Source organism: Panthera pardus, unplaced genomic scaffold (assembly GCF_024362965.1).
Source record: "Panthera pardus isolate Hobbes unplaced genomic scaffold, ASM2436296v1 HiC_scaffold_24, whole genome shotgun sequence".
Classification (NCBI taxonomy): Eukaryota; Metazoa; Chordata; class Mammalia; order Carnivora; family Felidae; genus Panthera; species Panthera pardus.
The window spans coordinates 134,406,754-134,432,868 of NW_026526810.1; the positions used below are offsets into that span (position 1 = coordinate 134,406,754).

At 47.1% G+C, this 26,115-nt stretch overlaps 1 protein-coding gene across 4 annotated transcripts in view; it reads left to right on the forward strand.

The window, feature by feature from the left end:
- Positions 1-26,115, forward strand: part of WDR25 (WD repeat domain 25) — a 139,070-nt gene that overhangs the window by 58,153 nt on the left and 54,802 nt on the right. The window lies entirely within an intron of this gene.

The window sequence follows — 26,115 nt, forward strand, 5'->3', positions numbered from 1 at the left end:
TTAATCAAACAAGGCACACAGAGCCCTGCCTGATTTGGTCTTGAAACCAGGCCCGGGAGCCAAGGCTCTGCTTCGTGGCTGAGACGTTCAGAACTTTCTGGTACCAGCATCATGGTGGACTCTTAGGAGACACTCTGTTCATTTACCCACTTAGGCATCAAGCATTAGGGAAGCTCCTACTGTATGTGCTGGGTCCTGATGTGCACAGGTGTGGATTGAGGGCCCTCTCCTCCGGGGAGCCATCTCTGCAGAGTGGGGGACGGAGAGACGTCCATGGGAATAACTCTGTGACCCGAGTCGTTGGGGGCAGGACTGCGGCCGTCTTCGCGGCGGGGGGGTGGGGGGGGGGGAAGGTAGCACAGGAGGTGATTTGGGTCTCAGACGGAGGGGATCTCCTCTCCCGGCGGATCTCACCTCAGGGGCGTTCCAGGCAGAGGCTGGAGTGCCGGCATGGAGGGGCCGAGAGCAGGAGGGTGAAAGGCATCCAGGGCTGCTGGCAAGAGTGTCCTGGGGGGCCCTGCAGATAGGATGGGGGCTTAATGGAGCACAGTGTGGGCTTTGCTGCGTCCCAGCCTGCCCCTGAAGCTACTGAAGTTCTCTGTGCTCAGTTTCCTCATCTGTGAAATGGGGGCAGTCATAACCTCACATCTGTCAGGGCTGTTTAGGATGAAATGACAGTGGGAGTAAAGGTCCGGACCACCCTGTGCTTGGCAGGGGAGCCTGGTCATTGCAGTCGTGCAGGGATGCCGATGGAGGAGGAGGGGGAGCCGTGTGGAGATGTACGGTTGTGGTGGCCGTGGTCATGTGGTGAGCACTGACAGCATGCCATGTGCTGGGCTCTGTTAGGTAGTTTGATTCCCATTTTATAGCTGAGAGACCTCTTCTTAAGAGGTTTGAGCAGCTGCCCCAGGTCACACAGGGCTGGAGAGACGCTGTGATGCAGGGCTGCTGCTTGCCCTCAAGTCCTTCCTTGTGGAAGAGACAGCTGTGCAGGCAGTACTAGGGCTGGGGGGTGGGGGGGGACTCCTCTGAGGGGAGGGGGCTTGTGTAGCAGAGGGGGTTTAGGGTATGGCCTGCCCCTGAAAGGAGCGATGGGTCGGACCTTTCCCGGGTACCTGTTCTGTGGCCAGCCCTCTGCTGGGGGTACACGCATTCCCTTGGTCACTATGCCAGTATTTAGTAAGCACCTACGGCATGCCAGGCGTGCTCCCAGACCCCGGGTACCTGCAGATACCCTGGTGGGTACCCAGTGGGGCAAGAAGGAAAGACAAGCAATTACCACGTGTCTGTGATATTTGGATAAGTGTGGATAAGTGACATTTCAACATCGAGATGGTGGTAGATGTTATTGCAATTTTATGTTATTCCCCCCCCCCCCCCCCCGCTGAAAAAAACACCCCAGCTAAGCCCCCCTCCATTTCCCCACACGGCTCGCACTTAGAAGGAGATTTATCACTTGTGACTTGGACCTGTTGCTTGGAAGCCTTTCCCATCAGTTTAATTTCTTCTCCCTTTTAATCCTGTGGCTGGCAGGATGTTGCAGGGGCAGTAATTTAATAAAAGTATGCAGTTTGTAAAGCAGCTGCTACTCTGTGTACTAAGCACATTTGCCAGCCTTTTCAGGGAAACCTCCAAGCTGTTCTTGGAACTTGGCGATATTGCAGGGAAAAAAGTTATATTTAATAACGTTTCATCCTTTGGGCTCTGCAGCTAATAGAAGCATAAATGGAAGCCATGTCTGAGAGCCATTTCTTTATGTGATTCAGAGGATCAGGACGCCGCAATTACACTGTGTATGAGATTTATGAAAACATTAATGCCTAACGAGAAGAAAACATCTCAGTGAGTTATTTAATTTCGAGTCGCGGGCCTGGCTGCTGCTTCCTAATTCAGACCTGGCATTCTGTTCTGCTCGTCGGCCCCCAGGCGCTGACTCACCAGACGCTCACTCACTGCCCCTGTCTCGCCTGGAGGTGGGGGCCGGGATCCGCTGGAGGGTCGGGGCACCGCGTCCCGTCCATCTGACCCGGAGCCCGTCTCTCCCTCACCCCTGCACAGGACAACCTTGTTAGGTTTGTAACACGCGGCAGCCACATGATCTGCTGGGTAAGAGACACACATTTAAAAAAATTTACGTGCCACATGCTTTTCCTTTATTTCTCTTTCCCCTGAACTGACATAAAAAGGAGAGTCACACACAAGCAGATGTCAAAATGACTGCCGCGCTTTGCCTCATCAACTGGAAAAGCCACGGATTGAATTACTCCCGACACCGTTTCTGTTTATGGCAGATGTGGAGCGGGAGTGCGGGGTGGGGGCCGTATATTTTCCTGTTTTCGCTGATAGCTGAAGCCTTAATTCAAAAACAAATTAAGTCCTTCAGCTGTCACTTGATTGTTCCCTCTGATCTTTGGGGATAAATATCATGGCTCCTGCCTCGTATCTTCTTCTCTCTCCTTTTCCCCCAAGCTTTTCCCCCAAGCTTTTCCCCCAAGCTTTTCCCCCGTACTTTTTTCTCTCTGCCCAGAACTCAACATTTCTTTGACAAAAGCATGCATTATTTAGAGCCTGTCGCCTCTTGAAGTTCTTTAATTACAGAATTAAAGCGAAGTAATGACAGTTTAATTTGTTCTTTCATTAATTGGGAGCGCTCGGGGCTGGTGTGAATTGAGCACGTTCGGAAAGCTCGAAGAGTGTCTGTTGAGTGATTGGAGCACGAGTCGTAATAATCGCTGTCGTTAGTGCCTGGCGCGGTGCGTATTCTCAGCGTAGCCTCCCGGCACCCTGGGACGGTGGTGGATATTCCCCTCTCTGTCCTACACTTTAGGGTCTTCAAGCTCAGAGAGGGGTCGCAACAGGGCGGAGGCCGTCCGGGCAGCTGGAGGGAGAGCCAGGCCCGGACACCAGGGAGGCATCTGACCCTGGGGACCCCATTTGATCCTCAGGCCACCAGTGGTGACCTCAGTCCCACAAGTGGCTTGGGACTTGAGTCGGACCTTTCCCGAGTACCTGATTTGTGGCCAGCCCCCTGCTGGGGGTACACACGTTCACTTGGTCAGGGGGATGACAGATAGGATTACAGGGGCGAGCACGAGAAGCGCACAGTCGCGCCTGGCTGGGAACTGAAGTTGGGAGATGTATAAGAGGGGCTGGGGCTCCACTGAAGCCCAAGGTCATTTTTCTTTTGACCTTGAAAGTAGTGGTTTATCCTTTGCAGAGACATAGAGACGCAGAGTCGTGCTCTCAAGCATATCCCGTTCCGTTTACTTGTGGGTCAGGAGAGCTGCCACAGTGGACAGCAGGACTGACGACTCTCTGAAGGCCTGGGCTCCTGAGCTCCTGGGCTCCGCTCTGTCCTGGCTTAGGACAGGTCTCCTCTCTAGCTGAGGCTGAGGCCAGGGCTGATGCTGAAGGCCGAGACGGCAGTGGTCAGGACAGAGGCCTTTCTGTGGGCACACGTGGCCCAGGCATCGTCTCTTCACACTGGCCTCGGGGCCCACCACACCTTCTTCTGCGCAGGCCTCAGGTGTCCCTCTCAGGTCCGCATTGGCTCTGGGGCCTCGGGACCGGCCTGAGGACGGACAGCTGAGACGGTCGCACGTGCTGCTGACTCATCTGGCGGACCAAGTGTCCTAAAGGAAGGCACACAGACAGCTCCTCCCAGCCTCGCTGGGTAGGGTCTCGAGCCCTGTGCACACCGTCATTTTGGTGGCAGGTGGTGAAGGACAGAAAGAACGACAGGCCCATGGAGCCTTTGGCTGTACTTTCTACGTTGTGAAGCTTCCCCAGGACTCCGTTTTCTAGCTGTGGAAATGGCAGCTCAGAGACGCGGTCCTCTGCTCGGGCCGTGTCACTCGAAGGGGCACAGGAGGGTTAGGATACGGGGTGTTTGAGGTGCCTGGTGGAACCCAAGCTGTGATGTCCTTGTTGTTGTCACCCCGTGTCCCCACCCCCACCTCTTGCTTCCTCACAGTGTTCCCGTCCCCCAGAGTCTCAGAGGTCCGCACTGTGAGTTGTCACACAGAACTCTGGAAGTTATTATTAATGCATTTCTCTGCAGCAAAGTCTAGATGAATTTAGGATTAGAGGGTTCGGTTACACTTTATTATTGTTTGCCATTAAAAATCATGCAAATAAGCCATGGAATAAAGCAGCTTGTATTGTTTTGGACATCGGATTTACATGTTTACTGGAAGAAAAATGACACTGAACTCCTTCAAGGTGGTAATAAGATTTTGCCTCAGAGCCTTGGCTTTGTTGGTCTTTATTTATAATTTATTCCATGGCAACTTCCAAAAGAGATTTGCAACTAGTTTATCATAAAAACTTATACACAGCAAGAGGATTTTAAAGCTTACTTTTGTAAAGCTGAAAACAGAGCTTAGAAGCCATATAGCACAGGGGTGGGAGTGGTGGAGGATAGGCCAGCCCAGCCGTTGGACCTGGGGCCTGGGAAGTCAGCCGAAAGCTGCCCCGTTGCCGGAGCCAGAAGGGAGACCTGCTGGGTCACAGGCTCCTCATTTATGGATCCACAGGAAGCTTCCATACACCTTTATTCTGAAGCCTCACTGAGCTTCTGACTTCCCCCCGTGGGAAGAAGGGGGAAGAAGGGCTGGGATAGAAAGACTTTTCTATCCTAACCTGAGTGTCGGGTGTCAGGTGTAGGTGGTCCTGGGAGCCTGTTTCCACTGTTGTGGAGTTTAGAACCCTGCACTTGGACATCGCGTCGCCTGCTGGATGATACTGACCTTAAAGGGAAGGAGTCAGCAGTCCCAGTAAAGGAAGCGAAGGCTCAATCCACAATGATGCTAAGCCTTCAACCTGTTTTTTTAAAAAAATGTTTTTAATGTTTATTTATTTTTGAGAGAGAAACAGAGCATGATCAGAGGAGGGGCAAAGAGAGAGGGAGACACAGAATCCGAAGCAGGCTCCAGGCTCTGAGCTGTCAGCACACAGCCCAACTCGGGGCTCGAACCCACGAACCGTGAGATCGCGACCTGAGCCGAAGTCGGACGCTTTACCAGCTGAGCCACCTAGGCGCCCCTAAGCCTTCAGCGTGTTAAGTTTGGCCTCGCACCCCTGCTGACATTCGGGGACCACCCCCCACCCCCGCTGCCGTCTGTTTCAGCCCTGTGGCCTGTCTTCCTGGTGAGGTGGGAAGGAGGGACCATGAGGCCCACTCAGAGCCCAGAGAGGGGGAGGGGGCTGACTTCGTACACACCTGGGGATGCTGAGGGGTGTTGATGAATGACACAGCTGCAACAGGTTCGTTGTTGACGCTGATGATCGGCATCGGTAAGAATGCATAAATTGCAACACGCGGTGCATAGCACCGTACTGATAATAACAATTTAAAACAACAGCTTGAAAGTCAAGCAGCAATTGTGCTGTGTTCTATTACGAAAAAAATGGAAGCCACGTGCCGTACCCAAGAGCTAGTGAACGAGAGCGCGGGAGAGACAGGCTGACTAATAGACAAATGGGCTCTCTGTAATCAGTACCAGGATTCCTGATCACACCCGGCTCTTGGGGGGAACTGCTGTTCCCTGACATATGAGTTCTTGCTGCTGTCAGCACAGGTACAGATAAAGGGATTTCTGACTGCCATGCTCACAGCTTCTGTAAATTACAGGCTTTGTGACCACAGAAGTCATTGACTTAAGTGCTGCAGACTTATCACTGTTATCCCATTATGAACTTTTTAAGTTCCTTAGAATCACTTGTTAAACTTAAAAAAAATTTTTTTTAATGTTTATTTCTGAGACAGAGCGTGAGTGGGGGAGGGGCAGAGAGAGAGGGAGACACAGAATCGGAAACAGGCTCCAGGCTCCGAGCCGTCAGCACGGAGCCCGATGCGGGACTTGAGCTCACGGACCGCGAGATCGTGATCTGAGCTGAAGTCGGCCGCTCAGCCAACTGAGCCACCCAGGCACCCCACTTGTTAAACTTTTATAGGTAAAATAATTTCATGCTCATTGAAGTGGTGCAATGTAAGGCTAATTCAAGACTATTAGAAATTTGGGGGGCTCCATTTATAACACCACTTAATGCATGCAAGGTTCAGTTTGTTAGGGAGTGATATTCAACCCCAGAGAACCGCAGGCCTAGGCATGAGCTTGAGTCCTGAGAAATTTTGTGTGACTTCAAAGCTGGTGGAAACTAGTTAGTTAGTCCTTAACTGGCCCTTTTAGAAGGAATTAGACTTGGGGATCGTTTCTGAGCACTGGGCTCGAGGCCCATAAATCTACCATGATGGTATGTTTGGGCACCAATCTGGAGATCACAAAGAGAGTTTCTGGGCAGCCAGCAGCAACTTCTGCTGAGCCGCGCGTGTGCAAACCTCCAGGTGGAGGTAGGGCTTCTTTGCCGAGTGTCAGCAGCTCTTGGACTGTCGCCGAATTGAGCAGGTCAGGGTGGGCCAAGACAGGAGGGATTTGGGGTACTCTGGGCCGAGGGTCTCAGCCTGCTACCACCCCAGACTTGAATGCTCAGAGTCTGTCGATGTCTGATGCCGTGACCTGGGGTGGGGAGGCAGCAGAAGCCAGGCCTGCAGAATGACAATTCTGTGGCCTAAATGGTTTTCAAAAACCATTTGTGAGATTGAGGTAATGTATTTCCCAGACTCAAGCAACTTGCTCCTTCCCGCTGCGCTGAATCAGGCTGTTAAATCCTCTTGCTGTGTGCATATAGCTGTTGGCACCAGGGGAACATGGGCAAGTTCAAGGCCGCTGCCGGATCTGTACTAGGCTTTTCTGGAATTGATGAGTAACTGCACTTTTGAAAATGAAGTTATTAAGAACATTGGAAAATGTTAAGTGAGGAAAGCAAGATGCTAGATTTATGTGTTCAGCGGGATCTCAGGAAAAACAAAGTATGCATTGAAAAGTACTGCGAAAAAAAAAAAAAGGAAAAAAAAAAAGGTTAGAGAGGGAGGGAGCCAAAACATAAGAGGTTCTTAAAAACTGAGGACAACCTGAGGGTTGATGGGGGGTGGGTGAGGGGCATTGAGGAGGGCACGTGTCGGGATGAGCACTGGATGTTGTGTGGAAACCAATTTGACAATAGATTTCATATTTAAAAAAAAAAAGAAAAGTACTGCGAAGACACTGCCAGTAGGTTCACGGCGGCCACTCTGAGCGCAAGGATTAGATTCAGTGTCACCCTGTGTCCCTTTGCTCACTGCCCGTGGCCCAGGGTGGTCACCGTGAGAGGTCCCTCATCTGTAAAATGGCCCCGTTACACCCACTGGAGAGGCGTGTGAACATGTCAACGTGTCGGTGACGAAGCACTGGCAGTGCTGGGCACGTGGTGGTCTAAAGAGATGGCGCTTTTGTGCTGATGGGGGCGTGAAAAAAGATAAAAGCTCGTGGATTCCCTTCAGAGTCAGAAAAGCATTGTATGTAAGGTAATGGGGGAAAGGAGGAATGACTAAAAATAGGAAAACAAAGCAGGCCTTCCAGCTGCAAGATCCCCTGACCACTGTCCCCCCTCATGACGGCCACTCTTGACTTGTTTTCAGGAGAGGGGAGGTCAGATGGCATCCAGACCCTTACCATGTGGTGCATCCAGTCCCGCCAGAGGGAAAGCATGGGGCACTGTGGGAACATCCACTGGGACCTTACCTCAGCCTCTGGGAGTCAGGAGGGCTTCCTGGAAGAAGGAGCATCTCAGCTGAGACTGGGAGGAAGAGAAGGGGCCAACCCGATAGAGAGGGAAGAAACCGCTTCGAGTAGAGGGACGGGCACGTGTAAAATCTGAGGGGGCAAAGAGCCGGGCACATTTACGAAACATGTCTGGAAGTTGGCATGTGAATGAGGCAGAGGTGAGAGGTGGGGCTGGGCAGGCGACTGGGGCCTCCCATGTTGGCTGGATGCTTTCCGGTTGGGCCGGTCCCATTTACAACCCTCCTCTGGGCCCCTGGGTGTGCCCAGCAGGAGCCCATAGCCACCTAAATCCTTATAGCCAGAAGACTCCTAGAGTACCTCCTTATTGGGTTTCTGGATGGAGTTTTGGGAATGAGAGGTTGGCATTCATTTTTATGCGTATTTTGAGGAGTCTCGATGAAAACGATCACCCCCGTCCCAACCCAGTCGTGGAGGGCCAGCAGTGTGGGCCTGTCGGAGCTCAGCCTGGCACTGTGTGGAGACCGCCTAGCTCAGGCCTCTGGTGGTTGCCATGGCAGCGGGACCTGAGTGACCTCACTTTCTGAGAGTGGTCACCTCTGTTGTGGGGCCCTGCCCTGGCTGCCTGTTGGGCGGGGGTGGGATCGGCTTTCTCGACTGGGTCTCTGGCAAAGCTGTCAGGAGACCGTCCCCTGGGACAAGGCTGTGTATGACACCAGGGTCCCCTCCCCCCCGCCCCCAAACCTCCTATGGGGGCTGTGGAAGGAGTTAAGCTGGAGGCCATTGGAACCAAGTAAGTGTGTGCTCTAAGGAGCCCCCACTAGTAACTGCCAAGAGCAGCCCCAGTCTCTATCCACATGTGGAAGAAGCAGACCCGGTGACTTGGAGGCTGCCCCTCACCCTGGCTCGGATGGAGTGGATCCCCACCCCCTGCCACTGCCATCGCTTGGAAAGGTGGTGCCGTGATGGGAAGGAGACGTCCCAGGTTCTGTTCTCCCTGCCACGAGCACAGTGTGATCAGGGGCATGCTCTCTCCTGCGGTGTCCCCACAGCCCCGGCACCCCGCCTCTCAGCTGCTCTCACTCGGATCCACCCCGAGTCCTGGTGACCCTTTTCCACAATGCACGTCCAGTGTGTGCTCGGTTCCTGGCTTGCTCATTGCTTCCTTGGACCCGGCCCGTTCTCTCCCTCCGAATGCCCTCTTCACTGGTCTCCCCACATCATTCTGGTCTCTTACACGGCAGCGTGCATTTTTTAAAAAGGAAAATTTGATCATTGCTTTGCTCTGCTGCGTCTGAGCCTTCAGCCGCCTCCCGTGGTACACGGTGGGGGGAGATAGGCCTGCCCTCCCCTCTCCCCTGAGGCTTCCTCCCTGCGGCCTCACTCCTTCCTCAGAAGCCCGCCCACCTCCCCAGTTGAATTTACACTTCACCTGCTGTTACTACCTCCCAGAGTCCCGTTCTTGCCTTCCACTTCTCTCCGGTGGTACCTGTTTACACATTTGCTTAATGTCTGTCTTTTTCACTAGACTCTCGTGAGTGGTTCTATTCCCCGGGATTCCTGCAGTGGGCAACATTCTTGGCACATACTGGGCCCCGAATGAATCTCTGTTGAATAAACCCAGGGAATGAATGAGAGCGGCCCCCCCTTTCTCAGCCTCCATTTCCGCAACTGTAAAACGGAGGTGACTTCCCTGTGGACTTGGGAGTCGACGTGAGGATCACAGGATGCCATCATCTGGAGAGTGCTGTGGAATGCGGTGCAAAGAAGTTAAAGTATAATATCATCCCTGCCTCTAACCATTTCAGAGCCTCCTCCCAGCCCCTCCGGTTCTGGAAGGAGCGAGCACTTCTTAGCTTTCATGCATAGGGAGCAGTTAGCTACCTCTCAGTTGTCCGTGTTCAGGGCTAGAGGACAGCTGTGACACGCAGCCCGGAGGGGTCCCCGGCAGGCAAGGCTGGCGCACGGAAGCATCCACGGTGCCAGGTGAGCCCCCGCGGTGCCACCGGCTGTGGCTGTGCTGGGAAATTACGGGGAGCAGGCCGCGCTGGGAAGACCGGAGGTGTCAGTGTGCAGCCTGTCTTCTGAGAGAGAAGAGAGGTGGTGTGAGAAGCCGTCAGCAACCTTAGGGTTGACTCATGGCAAAATTCTAGAAGGATTTGTGTGACAACTTTTGGTTGCCAGCAGCCGTGCCTAGGAGCTGAAGCAGAACACAGTCTGCTGGCTCGAGAGGTGACGAGGTCAAGGGTTGTACAGTTTCAGGCATAACTGCACTCGGGGGCCCGGGGGCCCTTGTGTCCTGGCCTGCCCCTCGCCTTCTGTCTCTCTTGGCATGTCCCGGGGACGTGTCACCCCGCTGGGGCCCCCCTTTCGGCTTCAGGGCTACTCCTTTGCAACCCCAGTGGAGAGGAAGTGCCTCTTCCCTTTCACTGTCCACTGACGCCCTGGGCTCGGACCTCATTGCCTCTGATTGACCAGGCCTGGGTTACGTGGCCTTCGTAGAGGTTAGAGTCAGTGCCTCATGTACCCCAGCGACCGAGTGGGGTGTGAATGGTTCTCCACGGAAGGATGGGATGCTCGTCCCAGAGGAAGGGCAAACGGACATCGGGCAGGACAGTGGACAGTGGACATAGCATCCAGGGCATCGCAAGATTAAAACAGATGTGCACGCCGAGAGCCAGCACTCATTCACCAAAATCGTTCATTCTTTATGAATTCTTAGACTCACAGGATCTCTGTGTATTGAGGCCAGAGACCAAGTGAATCTTGATTGGGTGAGGCATGTGGCACTTGAAGAACCCAGGCCTTTAGAACTGTGGCGGTTTCATCTCACTTAATTTTCTAGAGGAGCGGGAACCAGTCCAAAGTCCTCATGGTGCCAGAGAGTCCAGGCTCCTTGTGAACATAGAGGGAGAGGTGTTTACCGCGTGATGTAATCCAACTGTTGAGAAAAGCACCCCCAACTGAAAGAATTTACGACTTATTCTCAGAGCAAGAAGGCCTCATGGCCAAAGGGCATTATACTTCGCCTCTTCTGTTCCCCAACTTAATAAACAAGTGGAGTCACATTACCGAGGGGAGATCTGCTTGTCCAAGCTGCAGACTGTAGCTGGGAGAGCCGTCTTTTCATCCGTGTGTGTGTCTATCCATCCATCCGTCCGTTCGTCCATTCCATCTATCCCTTCATTTATGCAACAAATATTTATTTCACTTCTAGAGTGTGCCAGACCCTGTTCAACACCCTGGGGGTACAGAAGCGAACAAAAATAGGTAATTAATAGAGTCCTTACCCTCACAGAGCTTACATTTCAGTGGGAGAAGCAGACAACAAACAAACAAACAAATAAAAATAAATACGTTAGGAAGTAATGCCTGCTTTGAGGAAGAGTAGAGCCAGCCAAGAGGAAGGAGAGTGATGGGAGCAGTGTTTAAATCGGGTGGTTTAGGGACTGTGTCTAGGTAGAGACTCGAGTGAGCCCCGGGGCTGTCTGGAGAGAACATTCTAGGTAGAGGGAAAGCAGGTGTGCGGGCCCTGAGGCAGAAGGGTCTGATGAGGCAGAAGGCTCAGGGGGGATGGCCAGGGATTTGTTCCAGTGGCGGGGAGCCCCTCGGCTGGCTGTTGAGCGGGGGGAAGGGTGTCACCTGACTTCTGACTCCTAGGGCTACTCTGGCTGCCGTTACGGCAGCAGCCTGTGGGGCTGAGTGGAGGCCGAGACCCCAGTTTTGAGGCTCTCGCAAGGGAGCGGGGGAGAGGTGGTGGCGTCTCAGACGAGGGTGGCGGCTGCGGAGGTGAGGAGCAGTGGTTAGATTTGGGGTGTGTTTGGAAATTGGAGCTGGCAGGTGAGGGGAAAGTGCATGAGGGAAGACCGTAGGACTTTGGGGCACCACGTTAGGGGGCAGGGGTTCTGAGGGGGGGGGTCAGCGTGACACAGCTAAGGGGCTGTCAGTGGGCGGAGGGGCAGTCTGGCTTTGTGCTGTGTTCCCTACAGAGCTGGGTCAGGAGCGCTTGGCTGACCACGGGGCACATCGCAGGCGGGTGGTGGACGCATGTTGTGTTCAGCCAGCAGGCTCTTGAGCTGAGCTGCCCGGGCCCGATTCCCTGCCCCATCTGTCACAGTGTGGCCCGGGGGAGATGACCTCTCCGTGCTTCAGTTTCCTCATCTGTCAGATGGCGTTTATAGTCATAGGCAGGGGTAAGGATCGAGTTAATTCTCGCAAAGTGCTTGAAAGCTTGCCTGATGCGTTAGTAACTGCTGAATTCAGGATGGCTGTTACCTGGACGTGGGAGGTGAGGTGGCATTTTGTCTCGGAATAACATCCAGGATCGTGATGCTTTCAGAAGGGGCCCTGGCTCTGCCCAGAGCCCCGCACTCACCACCGTTGGACAGGCTGCACCACCCACTGGGGACCCTGAAGGCTGCGGAGGGGTCACCCCACTCTACAAGGAGGGTGGCCCCGAGGACCCCCAGCTCCCCAAGCATTCTTCAGCAACCTCTGATGGGTCTTACTCTTAATCCTTTCTACTCCAAGAAACCTCTTCTTTGCCTTCTACATCTTCTGCTGACATTTAGAACACCTTCCCTTGGCACTGACCTTATTGAATACAGAGAAGAGTTTCTTGGAATTCTCTGTATAATGTACTTACAGGTGCTGATTGAGTTTGTCCTCATTCTTTACTTTAAGGGACCTTGCATCATGTGGTATAGAAAGAATTTTAGGAAGCACTTAGGAAGATGGTGTAAAATGAAGGGACTATTTTAGTTCTCACTATTTCTGCAAATGTGAGCCCCTTGTAACACAGCTGTCAGCCACGGTACCCCCGCCCTTAGAGAATCAAGCAAAACTGGTTCCAGCTTCTTTGCCATGTATCCTAGGAACCCTGCAGGTTTCCCAGGCTCTCTACAAGCTTTCCTGAAGCTGGCAGGGCTGGGGGAGTAGTGTGGGTGGGCCCGTCTCCTCAGATCATTCCTGGCTTCTCGTTCCTGCCTGCGGTAAATGACATCAGTTTACAGATCACTCCTGGCCTTCTTGTCACCTCCGTGACACAGCAGCTCACACACAGAACAAATACTCTAGTCCCCTCACTCTTCGAAATATCCCTACCGGGGGGCAGGGTGTAGGGAGATTGTTACCTAAGTACTGGGGCAGTGGGGTGTGTGTGCGCCAGGCCTGGGGGTGGAGATGAGGAAGTGGGGGGATGTGTCACTGTCCAGGACTGCAGAACAGATGCTCAAAACCAGGTGTCCGATTTGGCTTCCAGTAATGAAGGAGCAGTTCCTATCAGAGTAACTGTACAGCTGACAACTGTAAACTCTGAACAACAACAACAACAACAACAACAACAACAACAACAGTAAGCTACTTAAAGGTGTCGGAGAGCCACAGAAGGCAGGCAGATACTGGAGGGAGCTCTTAGAAGAAGGAAATGGCACTGGGCGAGTCTCCTGCTTTGATGTTTTTCTGCCCAAGGGTGGGCTCCAATCTGTGCCTGGCAGAGCCGCAGCTAAAAGTTGGATAGAAAACTCGCAGTGTTACTGGCTTGAAGAAGCAGAGGACAGATGGGGCAACCACGGCAGCTGGAAAGTGAGGAGGGAGATCTCAGAAAGGAAAGGGTCAGAGAAGAGGAGTCCTAAGTTCTGCCAATAGGCTCTGCCCAGATCTCTGGATGACTCCCGGACCAATGCATGGAACAGACTCCAACCAGCTCAGCTAAGGCTAAGAGAACCAAACAGAAATTTCTGCTGCTGCACACAGCAGAGGAGACAGTTTAAAATGTGAGTAGAGCCAAGTTAGCTGACTGTTGAAAACAAAATTGTTCTTCAGAGAAACATAACAGTCTAGAGTCTATACAACATAAATTTTGTCATATCTAGCATTCCACCCCAAATTACTCACTGTAGGAAGAAACAGGAAGAGAGGACCCATAGTCAAGAGAAAGGCGATCAGTGGAGCTTGTCTCCAAGATATCCAGATGTTGAAATTAGCAGAGTATTTTAAAACAGTTATTATGAAAGTGCTGAAGAATACAAAGGAAAATATATTCGCAATGAATAAAAAGACAGGAGATCTCTGTAGAGAAATAGCAACTGCTGTATATAGAAAAACAAATGGAAATCCTAGAGTTGAAAAATACAGTATCTGAAAGAAAGAATCCATCATTTGGGCTCCATTGCAGAATGGAGATGTCAGAAGAAGGAGCTAGTGAACTTGGAGATAGAACAATAGAAATTATTCAATCTGAAAACAGAGGAAAGGAGTAGGGGAAAGAAAGAACAGATAGGGGCGCTTGGGTGGTTCAGTCGGCTAAGCACCCAACTTCGGCCCAGGTCATGATCTCACAGCTCATGAGTTCAAGCCCTGTGTTGGGCTCTGTGCCGACAGCCCAGAGCCTGGGACCTGCTTCAGATTCTGCATCTCCTTCTCTCTCTGCCCCTCCCTTGCTCACACTCTGTCTGTCTCTCTCAAGAATAAATAAACATTAAAACAAACAAACAGGATACACAGGGACCTGTGGATAATATCCAAAGATATCTGTATAATATATATTGTGATATTGTGTGTATAATTGGAGTCCCAGAAGGAGATGAGAGAGAATGAGGAAGAAAAAACTATTTGAAGAAATAATGCCTGAAAATTTCCCAAATTTGATGAAATGTTTGTATTTACAGATTCAAAAGAAAAAAAAAAACAAACTTTGCAACCCCCAAATAAGACATATAAAGAGAATCACACTATGGCATATCCTAGTCAAACATGTGGAAACCAAAGATTAAAAAATTTAAAGTAAGAAGAGAAAAATGAAAATCACATAGAGGAGAATAATGGTATGAAAATCACTGACTTCTCATCAGAATCAGTGGAGTCCAGAAGCAGTCGAATAGCATCTTCAAAGTGTTGATAAAACACGCATGCACACGCACACACACAACCAAAAACATCTTAACTCGTGATTCTGTATCGTCTAAGAATGAAGGTGAATCAAAGATGTTTTCAGATAGGGGCACTTGGGTGGCTTAGTCGGTTAAGTGTCTGATTTTGGCTCAGGTCATGATCTCACAGTTCATGGGTTCAAGGCCCACGTCAGGCTCTATGCTGACAGCCTGGAGCCTGGAGCCTGCTTCGGATTCTGTGTCTCCCTCTCCCTCTGCCCCTCCCCTGCTGGCACTCTGTCTCTCTCTCTCAAAAATGAATAAATGTTAAAGAAAAAAAAAGACATTTTCAGATAAATGGCAACTGAGAATTCATTGACAGCTGACATGCAACTTAGAAATGTTAAAGGATGTTCTTTAGGATGGAGGAATATGACACCAGATAGGAGCTCAGATCTTCAGGAAGGAGTGAAGAGCCTGGAAATGGTAAATATGTGGGGAAAGATAGAAGACTATTTTTTCCTCTTAAATTAAACAAAAAAATACATATGACTATTTAAAGCAAAAACGATCATATTGCTTGTGGGGTTTCTAACATATGTGGATGTGATACATGTGACAACTATAGAGTAAAGAATGGGCACGGATGAAAGACATTTATGGCTTCAAGCTTCTTATATTTTATGTAAACTGGTACAATAGTAACCATAAAAAGACTTTAAAATATTAAGAATGTATATTATAATCCCTAGAGCAACCATTAAAGAAGTAACATCAAGGAATAGCTAAAAAGCCAATAAGTAAAATGGAATTGTAAAAAGTTATTTCAAAAGAAGGTAGTAAGGGAAGAAAAGCGAAATAAAACAGAGATAAAACCAGAAAACAAATAGCAAAATGATAGATGTAATTCTGATCATATCAACAATCATGTTAAATGTAAATGGGTTAAACATTGCGATTGAAAGAGATTATTGGAATGGATACAAAAGTAAAATTATATGCTGTCAACCAGAGTAAGAGAGAAGACATTTCATAGTAATAAAAGAATTTATCAGGAAGATCTTACAATCGTATATGCACTTAATAACAGAGCTTCAAAGTACATGAAAAATTTTTCATAGCCTGAAAGGGAGAATAAAAAAATTCATACTTACACGTGGAGATCTTAACTCTTCTCTAAGTAATTGGTTGGACAGCCAAACAGATCAATAAAGATGGGAGATCTCTATTACACTATCAACTACCTTACCTTAATTCACGTTTATAGAACACTATGCATGGCAAGTGTAGGCTACGTGGGCTTTTCAAATTCAAATAGTACTTTACTAAGATAGGTCACACGCAAATCTCAATACATTTAAAAAGATTGAAACAACAGAGAGCCTAGTCTCTGTTTACAATGGAATTAAATTAGTAATAATGAGTTACTAAACAATATGAAAAACCATAAACGTTTGGCAATTAAGACACACTTTTTTTTTTTTTTAATCCTCAAGTTAGTTAACATACAATGTAGTCTTGGCTTCAAGGATTAGAACCCAGTGATTCATTTCTGACATATCACACCCAGTGCTCATCCTGAAAAGTACCCTCCTTAATGCCCATCATCCATTTAACCCAGCCCCACCCCCACCCCCATCAACCTTCAGTTTGTTCTCTGTATTTAAGAGTTTCTTATGGTTTGCCTCCCTCTCTGTTTTTATCTTAGTTTTCCTTCCCTTCCCCTGTGCTCATCTGCTAAGTTTCTCAGATTCCACATATGAGTGAAATCATATGATATCTGTTTTTCTCTGACTGACTTACTTCACTCAGCATAAACCCTCCCGTTCCATCCATGTTGTTACAAATAAGCCACACACTTCTAAATAACTTTGAGGACTTACACTTTTGGCCAAGATGGAGTAATAGGGACCAGATTTATGCTTCAATCTTAAACAATTTAAAAAATCAGACAAAATGTAAGAAGCAGTGGTTTTTACAAAATGTAAAAATCAAAATGCTAGGCAATGGAGGGGCGCCTGGATGGCTCTGTCTGTCGAGCGTCCGACTTCAGCTCAGGTCATGATCTCACGGCTCGTGAGTTCAAGCCCCATGTTGGGGTCTGTGCTGACAACTCAGAGCCTGGAGCCTGCTTTGGATTCTGTGTCTCCCTCTCTCTCTGCTCTCCCCCCACCCCTCTCTCTCTCAAAAATAAACATTAAAAAAAAAAACAAAAAACGCTAGGCAATGGAGACAGTGGGCCTTGAGAGAAGGGGAAGCAAAATGAAACGGGCCCTGGGGGACTGCTCCCGCTGACTGTCTGGTGAGAGTTCCCAGACTGCCACACAGGGAGGAGAAACCCAAATGGGTCTCAGTGGTCTTCCTGACCTGAGGAGACAAAGCTGGGAGTCAAGGAAGCCACGGCAGCTAGAGTTCTCAGGACAGAGAAGGGGAGATTAGAGAGCTGCACCAACAGAAAGCTCCAGAGATCTGTAGGAAGCTCCCTCAGAGTCTTCAGTGGAGTACTTGATCAACATGTGTGTGAGGAAATTCCTTGAAGCAGGAGAAGAACCACCCAAAAGGAACGGGGTGAACAATCCCCAGAGCTCCCAGGGCCAAGAATAGTTCACGGTGCCACAAGCCAGAGTGGGAAGTCCTCATAATTCATTAGAGTGTTCCCTCAGCAGGATAAAATAGCCCTAGACTAAATAGTGTTCTAGTTCCTCCTATCAGAGCTTTGAAACTATCCTGGAAAGGAGTGAACGGTTTCCAAGTAATTTAACTGTGTCCCAGAACAAACCTCAAGAGTATTTATAGGAATACAAAAATATAAAACATTCACTAAAGTAAAATTCACTGTGTCTGACATCCAAACAGAGATTACAAGGAATGCAAAGAAGTAGAAAAATCTAGACTATGATTAGAAGAAAAATCAGTCAATAGAAGCAGACCCAGAAATGGCACAGATGGTGTGATTAGTCAGTAAGAACATTCAGCCAACTATTTATAAATATGCTCCATATATGCAAAAAGGTAGAGACAAGCATGAGCATGTTAAGGAGAGACAAGGAAGACAGAAGAAAGATCCAATTTGAACTCCAGAACTGAAAAAAAAAAAAAAAATCTCAGCTGAAAAATGCACTGGATAGGATTAATAGCAAATCAGAAACTATAAAAGGTTAGCAAATTTGAAGACCTGGTCATAGACACGTTTTAGAATGCAATACAGAGAGTAAACAGCTTGGGGAAAAATGAACAGAGCATCCAAGAGTTGTGGTACAACTTCAAGCTCACCTGATATATGTGAAATTGAAGTCTTCACAGGCAGAGAGAACAGAAAAAAATATTCAAAGAACTAAGGGCTGAAAGTTTTCCAAATTTGATGAAAACTGGAAACCCACAGAACCAAGAAACTCAGTGAACCCTAAGCACAAGAACCATGAAGAAAAAAGTTCACCAAGGTACCTCTTAATGGAATTTCTTGTAGCCAACGATAAAGAAGAAAGTTTTTAAAGCAGCCAGAGGAGGAGAAAAAGGCGAGTTTCATCCTGAGCAATCAAGAGAAGAATGACCGCAGACTTCTTATTGGAAATAATGCCAGAAGACAGTGGAACAACATACTTAAACTACTGAAAGGAAAAAGAACAAACCACTGTCAGCCCCAAATTTAATACCCAGTGAAATATGTTTTTAAGGGAAAGGCAAAATACTTTTTTTAGACATTTAAAAGTGGAAGTAATTCATCACCAGCAGACTTGTACTATGGGAAATGTTAAATAAAGTTCTCAAGGCAGAAGGAGAATGATGCCAGATAGACACCTACATTTACACAGGGGAGTGTTGAGCACCAGAAGTGGTCAATATGTGGGTAAATCTAAATAATCTTTGTTCTTACTTAAAAATCCCTTTAAGTGATGATTGATTATTTAAGGTAAAAACAATGGCCATGTTTTAGGGGGTTTGTGTGAAACGTGTGATAATGCATACAGGCTGAGATGGGGAACACTGTATGTATTATTATTATGGTTCTTATTAGGCAAGCACTAATATTCCTTGAAAGTGACTGTGATAAGTTAGAGATGTATGCTCTAAACCTTAAAGCAACTAGTAATAAAACAAAACAAAATTAACGGTTAGTAATCTAACATTGGGAGATAAAATGAAATAACAAGAAATGCTTAATTCCAAAGAAGGCAAAAAAGGGAAAGAGGGAACAAAGGACAGATGAGATGAGTGGGAAACAAGTAGCAAATTTAAACCCAAAGTGCATCAATAATAGATGAAATGGTCTAAATACCCATTTAAAAAACAAAGATTATTAGATTGGATAAAAAGGCAATTTATACAATGCCTACCAGAAACCCACTTTAAATATAAAGACACAAAAAGTTAAATGTTAAAGGATGGAAAAACATATACCAAACTAATGCTAATTTTAAACAGAGTGGCCATATTCATACCAGACAAAGTAGATTTCAGAGCAAAGAATATTAGCAGAAATAGAGTTATCTTATAATGATAAAGGGGTCAGTTCCTTGAAGGGCATCAATATTTCTACACCTAATAAGAGCTTTAAAATCCATGAAGCAAAACTGATAGAACTGAATGAAGAAATAATCAAATCCACAACTATAGTTGGAGGTTTAAACACCCTTTTCTCAATAGTCAATAGCTCAAGTAGACAGAAAATCAGTGAAGATACAGAATATTTGAATAACACTATCATCCAATTTGGCCTAATTGACATTTATAAAACACTTTATGTAACAACAGCATAACGTACATTCTTTTGTAGCATGTGTGGAATGTTTACCAGGGCAGACCAAATTCTAGGCCATAAAATAAGTCTCAGTAAATTTAAAAGGTTTGAAATCATTCAAAGCATATACTCTAATGATCACGGGATTAAGTTAAAAATCAGTAACAGGTATCTGGAAAATTCCCAAATATTTGGAAACTAAAATCACACTTCTAAATAATCCTTGGGTCAAGGAAAAAACTGTTAGAGATATTAGAAAACATGTTGAACTGAATGCTTATGAAAAAACAACATGAAAATTTGTGGAATGTAGATAGAGCAATTCTCAGCTGCTAATTTATAGCAGTAATTGCCTATATTAATAAAGGAGAAAATTTCAAATCAGTGATCTCAGTTTCCACTTTAAGACATGAGAAAAGGAAGAGCAAATTCAACCAATGTAAGCAAAAGGAAGGAGATTAAGAGCAGAAATAACTGAAATAGAAAACCGATAAACAGTAGAGAAAAATCAGTAAATCCAAAAGTTGGTTCTTTGAGATCATTGAAGCTGATAGCCCTTCAGCTACACATCAGGAATAAAATAGAAAAGATACAAATTGCTAATATTATGTGAGAAGTGACTTGATTACAGATTCTAAAGATAGTAAAAGGCTACAAAGGTCATGTGAGGATCAACTTTCTGCCAGTGAATTCTACAAGTTAGATGACACAGATAAATCCCTTGAATGACCCAAACAGGAAAAGCTCACTCCTGAAGAAATAGATAACCTCCAAAGCCCTGTATCTATTAAAGAAATTGAATTCATAGTTAAAAACCTTCCCACAGAGAAAACTCTAGGCCCAAATGACTTCACTAGTGAATCTTACCAAACATTTAAGATAGAAATTATACCAATTTGTTAAGGGTTGAGTCGTGTCTCAAAATTTATATTTTGAATTCCTAACCCCCAGTGCCTCAGAATAAGTCTTTATTTGGAGATAGGGTCTTTACAGAGATTAATCATGTTAAAGTGAGGTCATTAGGATGGGCCATAATCCAGTATGACTGGCGTCCTAATCAAAAGGGGAGATTTGGAGACAGACAGGCAGAGAGAACACCATGTGAACGTGAAGGCAGCCGTGTAGAAATCAAGAAGAAAGGTCTGGAACAGATCCTTCCCTCATGGCCCTCAGAAGGCACCAACCCTGCCAGCACCTTAATTTCTGCCTTTTAGTTTCCTTAATCATGAGACAATACATTTCTGTTGTTTTAAGCCACTCAGTTTGTGGTACTTTGTTATGGCAGCCCTGGGAAACTCCTGCACAATCCTATTCAAACTCTTCTAGAAAATCATAGAGGAAGAAATACTTCCCAGCTCGTTCTGTGAGGCCATCATTACCTTATACCCAACAGGAAAAAATACACTGTAAGAGAAGAAAGTGATAGACCAATATCTTTCATGAACATAAGTACAAAATTTTAAATTACATTTTAGCAAATTAATCCACCTGTGTGTGTGTTTGTGTGTGTGTATGTGTGTATACATATATACTTATATTTATTTATTTGTAATATCAGGGCCAAGTAAGATCTGTCTCAGGAATGCAAGCTTCACTTAATATTTGAAATCAGTCAGTGCATTTCAGCATATTAATGAACTAAAAAAGAAGAACCAAATGATCGTGTGAAGAGATACAGAAGGAGCATTTAACAATCTACCGTATTCATTTCTGATAAAAAAAAAAAAAAACTTTGTGCAAAGTAGAAATAGAATGTTCTTAAACTGATAAGGGACATTTATGAAAACATTAGCTTTCGCATCATACTTAACTGTGTAAAAGACTGACTGCTTTCCCCATAAGATCAGGAACTAGGCAAGCGTGTCTGCCCTCACCATGTCTATGCAACATTGTAGTGGGGATTCTAGCCAGTGCAATAAGGCAAGAAAAAGAAACAAAAGGTATCCATATTGGAAAGAAGGAAGTAAAACTGTCTTTATTTGCAGACAACCTGACTGTCTATGTAGAAAATTGTACTGAATCTACAAAAAAAAAACTTCTAGAACTAAAAAGTTGGTTTAGCAGAATTCAAGGTCAAGATATAAAAAACTGATCTTATGTCTACTTACTGGAAATGAGCCTGAAATTAAAAATAAAAAATATCATTTACAATATCATCAAAAGATGAAGTAATTAGGGATAAGTTTGACAAAAGATCCATAAGATTTTTTTTTCATTAAAAAACTACAAACCGGGGCGCCTGGGTGGCTCAGTTGGTTAAGCGTCCAACTTTGGCTCAGGTCATGATCTCGCGGGTTGTGAGTTTGAGCCCCGCGTCGGGCTCTGTGCTGACAGCTCAGAGCCTAGAGCCTGTTTCAGATTCTGTGTCTCCCTCTCTCTCTCTCTGACCCTCCCCTGTTCTTGCTGTGTCTCTCTGCCTCAAAAATAAATAAACATTAAAAAAAATAAAAAATAAAAACAAAAAACTACAAACCATTGCTTAGAGAAATTAAAGAAGGCCTGAATGAAAGGAGAGACATATCCTATTCATGCATTGGAAGACTCAATAACGTTGAGATATCTCCCCAAATTGGTCTGTGCATTCAGTGCAGTTCCAGCCTTTGACACACATCATAAAGGAATCCCAAAGCTTTTGCAGGTAAATGGCTTGGTCAAAGTTTACACACTGGTTGCACAGCCTTGCTGAGCTAGTGAGTCTGACAGTCGTCTCTAGAATGATATCCCGGAGTAGCAGGGATGCCAGGGGGTAGAGAGTAGGCCAGGAACTTCAGCTGAACTAGGAATGTCCCTGAGGCAGGAGCTGTCAGGGGTGGGCCAGATGGGAGGCAAAGATTCACCCAGAAGTTTGATAGCCACTGTGTGCAGGTGGTGGAATTATGGATGACTCTTATTTTCTTCTTTGTGTTTCTTTGTTGTTTCATTCCCCACCCCCCACCCCCGCCCCGAGCATACTTAGTTCCAATATAATCAGAGGAACCACAGTCCTATAGTTGATTCCTATGGGGTATTGTTTTTTTGTACACCTGTATAATTTGAATATTTTACAAGGAGTTTGTGTTTATTTTGTAATCAAAAACAAAAGGCAGACAGGCAGAAAGAACATAACCTGTGGTTAAAGCAGTAGGTCTTAAGACACTGTGAGGAACTCCTGGTAGGGCCATGTATCGGTAACCAGGACATGGAAACCACAGTAAATACAGGACAGCCAAGCAAATGCGTGTTTCACTTGTCATGTTCTTTCCAAATCTGACTTCCGTTGGACACATAGAATGTCTGTCTCTAGTTAATGCACCAAGCCATCTTAGAACATTTGACAGAAGATTTAACTCCTTAATTCCAGGGAGGCAGATTGGGATCTCTAATTACTTAATTGAAAAAAGGTACACACTTCAGGCTGCCACAGTGTTTGGGAATTAATCTTTAAAACCTGACGGTGAACATTAAATTCAATTAGGGAGGGCGATTAGCAACGTTTCTTCTCTCCTTCACCCTGGATAGCTTGGAGAAGTGGCTGACTGGTCTGCATTGATTCTGACGCTATCCTTGTGTATATATCAGCCAGGAGAGCCAAGTATGCATTTTTCACTTCAGAGGAGAGTTATCGGGCAATTTACAGATTGATGGATTTCCCTAACATGTCTCCATGGCTGATTCAGAGGCCCCCCTCCCGAGAATTCAGACCTACCAGTGTGCTGCTTTGCACCTTGGTGCCTTCCCCTCCTCTTCCTCCTCCTCCCCTCTCTCTCTTCTCTTTCCTTGTCTGTGCCTCCAGCTGGTCCAACTATGCTCCTCTGTCCCCTGGATTCTTGCAGAAGCTCCACACTGTCTCCCTTGCCTTGCACTCTCCTCCTGGTAGAGAAGCCAGAGGGGTCCTGTTTCTGCCTGGAAGGTTCTTCCTCAATTTCTGTATAGCTCCCATCATCCCCCCTTCAGATCTTCCTTCAGAGCCACCTTCTCTGAGAGGCCCTTCCCGGCCACCATCTCAACTTCTTCTGCTGCCCTTAGGGCCCCTTTCTTGCTCACTTACTACGCCTCCAGCCTTTACCCCTAGCTTACATGCTATAGAGATTCTGCTGGTTTATCTTGTTTAGTGTCTGTGTCTTTGAAGGCAGGGGTTTTTGTCTTAGTTGTTTGCTGCTGAATAATGCCTGGCTAATAACAGCTGCTCAAGAAATGTTTGTTGAATGAATGAAGAAATGAATGCGTTTAACAGATGGAAACATTTGAACATATTTGCTTCAGAGCATTCTCTCTCTCTCTCTCTCTCTCTCTCTCTCTCAGAAAGACAGTGTAGTGTTCACAGTGCCCTTCACCCAACCCCATCCCTCACCCACCATTTCCCCAGAGTGACCGTCATCTTCATATATGTTGTTATGGTCTTACTACAAATGCACAAATAAGCTTGATAGAATTTTGCTTCATGTATGTTTTTAAAATTGTGTTGCAATACGTATCACATAAAATTTACCGTTCTAACCATTTTTAAGTGTACGCTTCACTGGCATTGAGCACATTTACATTATTGTACAACCATCGCACCATCCATCCCCAGAACTCTTTCTGTCTTGCAAAACTGAAACTCTGTCCCCATTAAACACTAACTCCCCATTCTCCCCTCCCCCAGCGCCTGGCATCCCCCATTCTACTTTCTGTGTCTATGATTTTGACTCTTCTAGGAACCTTATGTAAGCGGAATTATATACCCTTTTTGCCGTTTAGTGTCTGGCTTATTTCACTCGGCATAATGTCCTCAAGGTTCATCCGCGTTGAGCAGCTGTCAGAATCTCCCTCCTTTTTAAGACTGAATAGTAGTCCGTTGTAAGGAGAGACCATGCTTTGCTTATCCGTTCTTCTGTCAGTGGACACTCGGATTGCTTCTACCTTTGGGCTACTGTGAGTAATGCTGCTGTGAACGCTTGTGTGCAGGGATCTCTTTGAGACCCTGCTCTCCATTTTGTGGTTATATACACACAAGTGGGCTTGCTGGATCATATGGCAGCTCTGTGCATAATTTTTTAAGAAACCGTCGTACCGTCTTCCATATAATCTGTGCCATTTTACGTTCCCACCGACAGTGCACAGAGGTTCCAGTTTCCCCACACTCTCCCAACACTTGTTCTTTTTTCTTGTTTTTGATAGAAGCCATGGGTGTGAAGTGATGCTTTATGTGTTTTGATAATTTAGGTGGCATCTTGCTGTGTATATGAAGCCTGTCTCATGTAATCAATATTATGTTTTTTACTGCTTAGCCATTGTTAACTCTGTAGGTGTAGCTCATTAGTTCTACTTTATTTTCTCTATTAACGAGTCATACTTGTACCTAGTTTGGCAAAAAACTACATGCTCTGTTCTTCTACCATAAATTTCCACTCTGTGTTGACGTCTTCTGGTTGTTTCTTCTGTTATTTCTGTCCGTATTTCTTTTTTTTAGAATTTTTCTTCTCTCGTTTTTTTTTGAAATGCTTATTTACTTATTTTCAGAGAGAGAGAGAGAAAGAGAGAACATGAGCAGAGGAAGGGCACAGAGAGGGAGAGAGAGAATCCCAAGCTGGCTCCGTACTGTCAGCACAGAGCCCGACTCAGGGCTCAAACTCACAAACCGTGAGATCATGACCTGAGCTGAAATCAGGAGTCAGACACTCAACCGACTGAGCCATCCAGGCGCCCCTCTGTCCATACTCTTTTTTTTTTTTTTTTTTTTTTTTTTTTTACAGTGGGCTCCATGCCCAACATGGAGCTTGAATCCATGACCTGAGATCAAGAGTTGTGTGCTCTGCTGGCCGAGCCAGCCAGGCGGCCCTCTGTCCATATTTCTAAATGTAGATGCTGCTATTTCATGATTGTTTCAGTTTGAGACCCCAGCTATCGACCCCCAATAAGAAAGAAAGGATCTGAGCTCTCTTAGCATTCTTTGACAGCTGCTCTTGTTTCCTTAAGCTCAGACATTTCCATATGCCCAGGAAACATGCTTTCAGAACTCTGATCCTTTGCCTTGTGAGCACCTTGGGGAAGCAGCGGGATGAATTTTCTCGTCTTGAAAGGGAAGGCCGTCTCCACATCTGGTCTGTGGTTGTGCGTGGGCGGAGACGAAGAACACGAGGCTTGGGTTCCCCACCGTAACCGAGAGAAGGTCAGAGAATACTGTCGTCAAGAACTGGGTGCGCGGCAAGCCCCAAGGAGCCCGCGCACCAGCTCCGCTCATTCCTCACCGCAGGCCTTGGGGTGGGGCTCTGACCCCCGCTTCACCCAGGAGGAGACCGAGGCCCAGGGAGGCCAGGCTGCTTGGCCAGGTCACACGATCTGCAAACAGAAGCATGACATGGGAGGCGCTTGCCTCTGAGGCCCACGCTCTGGTGGCAGCTGCTCTGCCTGCCTCTCGTGTCTGATCCTCTGAAAGCCACCTCAGACGATGGACAGCAGCCTCCCCTGCTTCCTGTATTGACAGTGGGGGTAGGGGACTGGCCCTGCTGAGCGCCTGTGCAGGCCAGGCCCAGAGCCAGCCCTGTCAGGCTCCGTGCTAACCAGCCTTTCCCCGGGGCTCCTGCACGAGCTGGTGCGCTGGTGAGGGGCTCTCTCCTGTGTGGAGTGGCCCTGGCCCTTGCGATGTGCACTTCTACACTTGAGGGCTCGAAAGCGTGTTTCAGAAGCCACTGAATGTACATGGGGCTTTCTGCCGTCGGCTTTGTCGCCAGGGAAAGCCAGGGTGGGAATGAAGGATGGTACCTCTTCCCCAGGAAAAAGGACGGCTGGCAGATCCTGGCTCTTTGCCCGGTTGTAAGCACAGGTGTGGCAGGTTCCGTTTCGAATCTGACTCTCAAAGCTGGACCCAAGAGGATAGCCTGACTCGGTGCGGTGTCCACCTCAGGGCTCACGAAGCCCTGTCTGG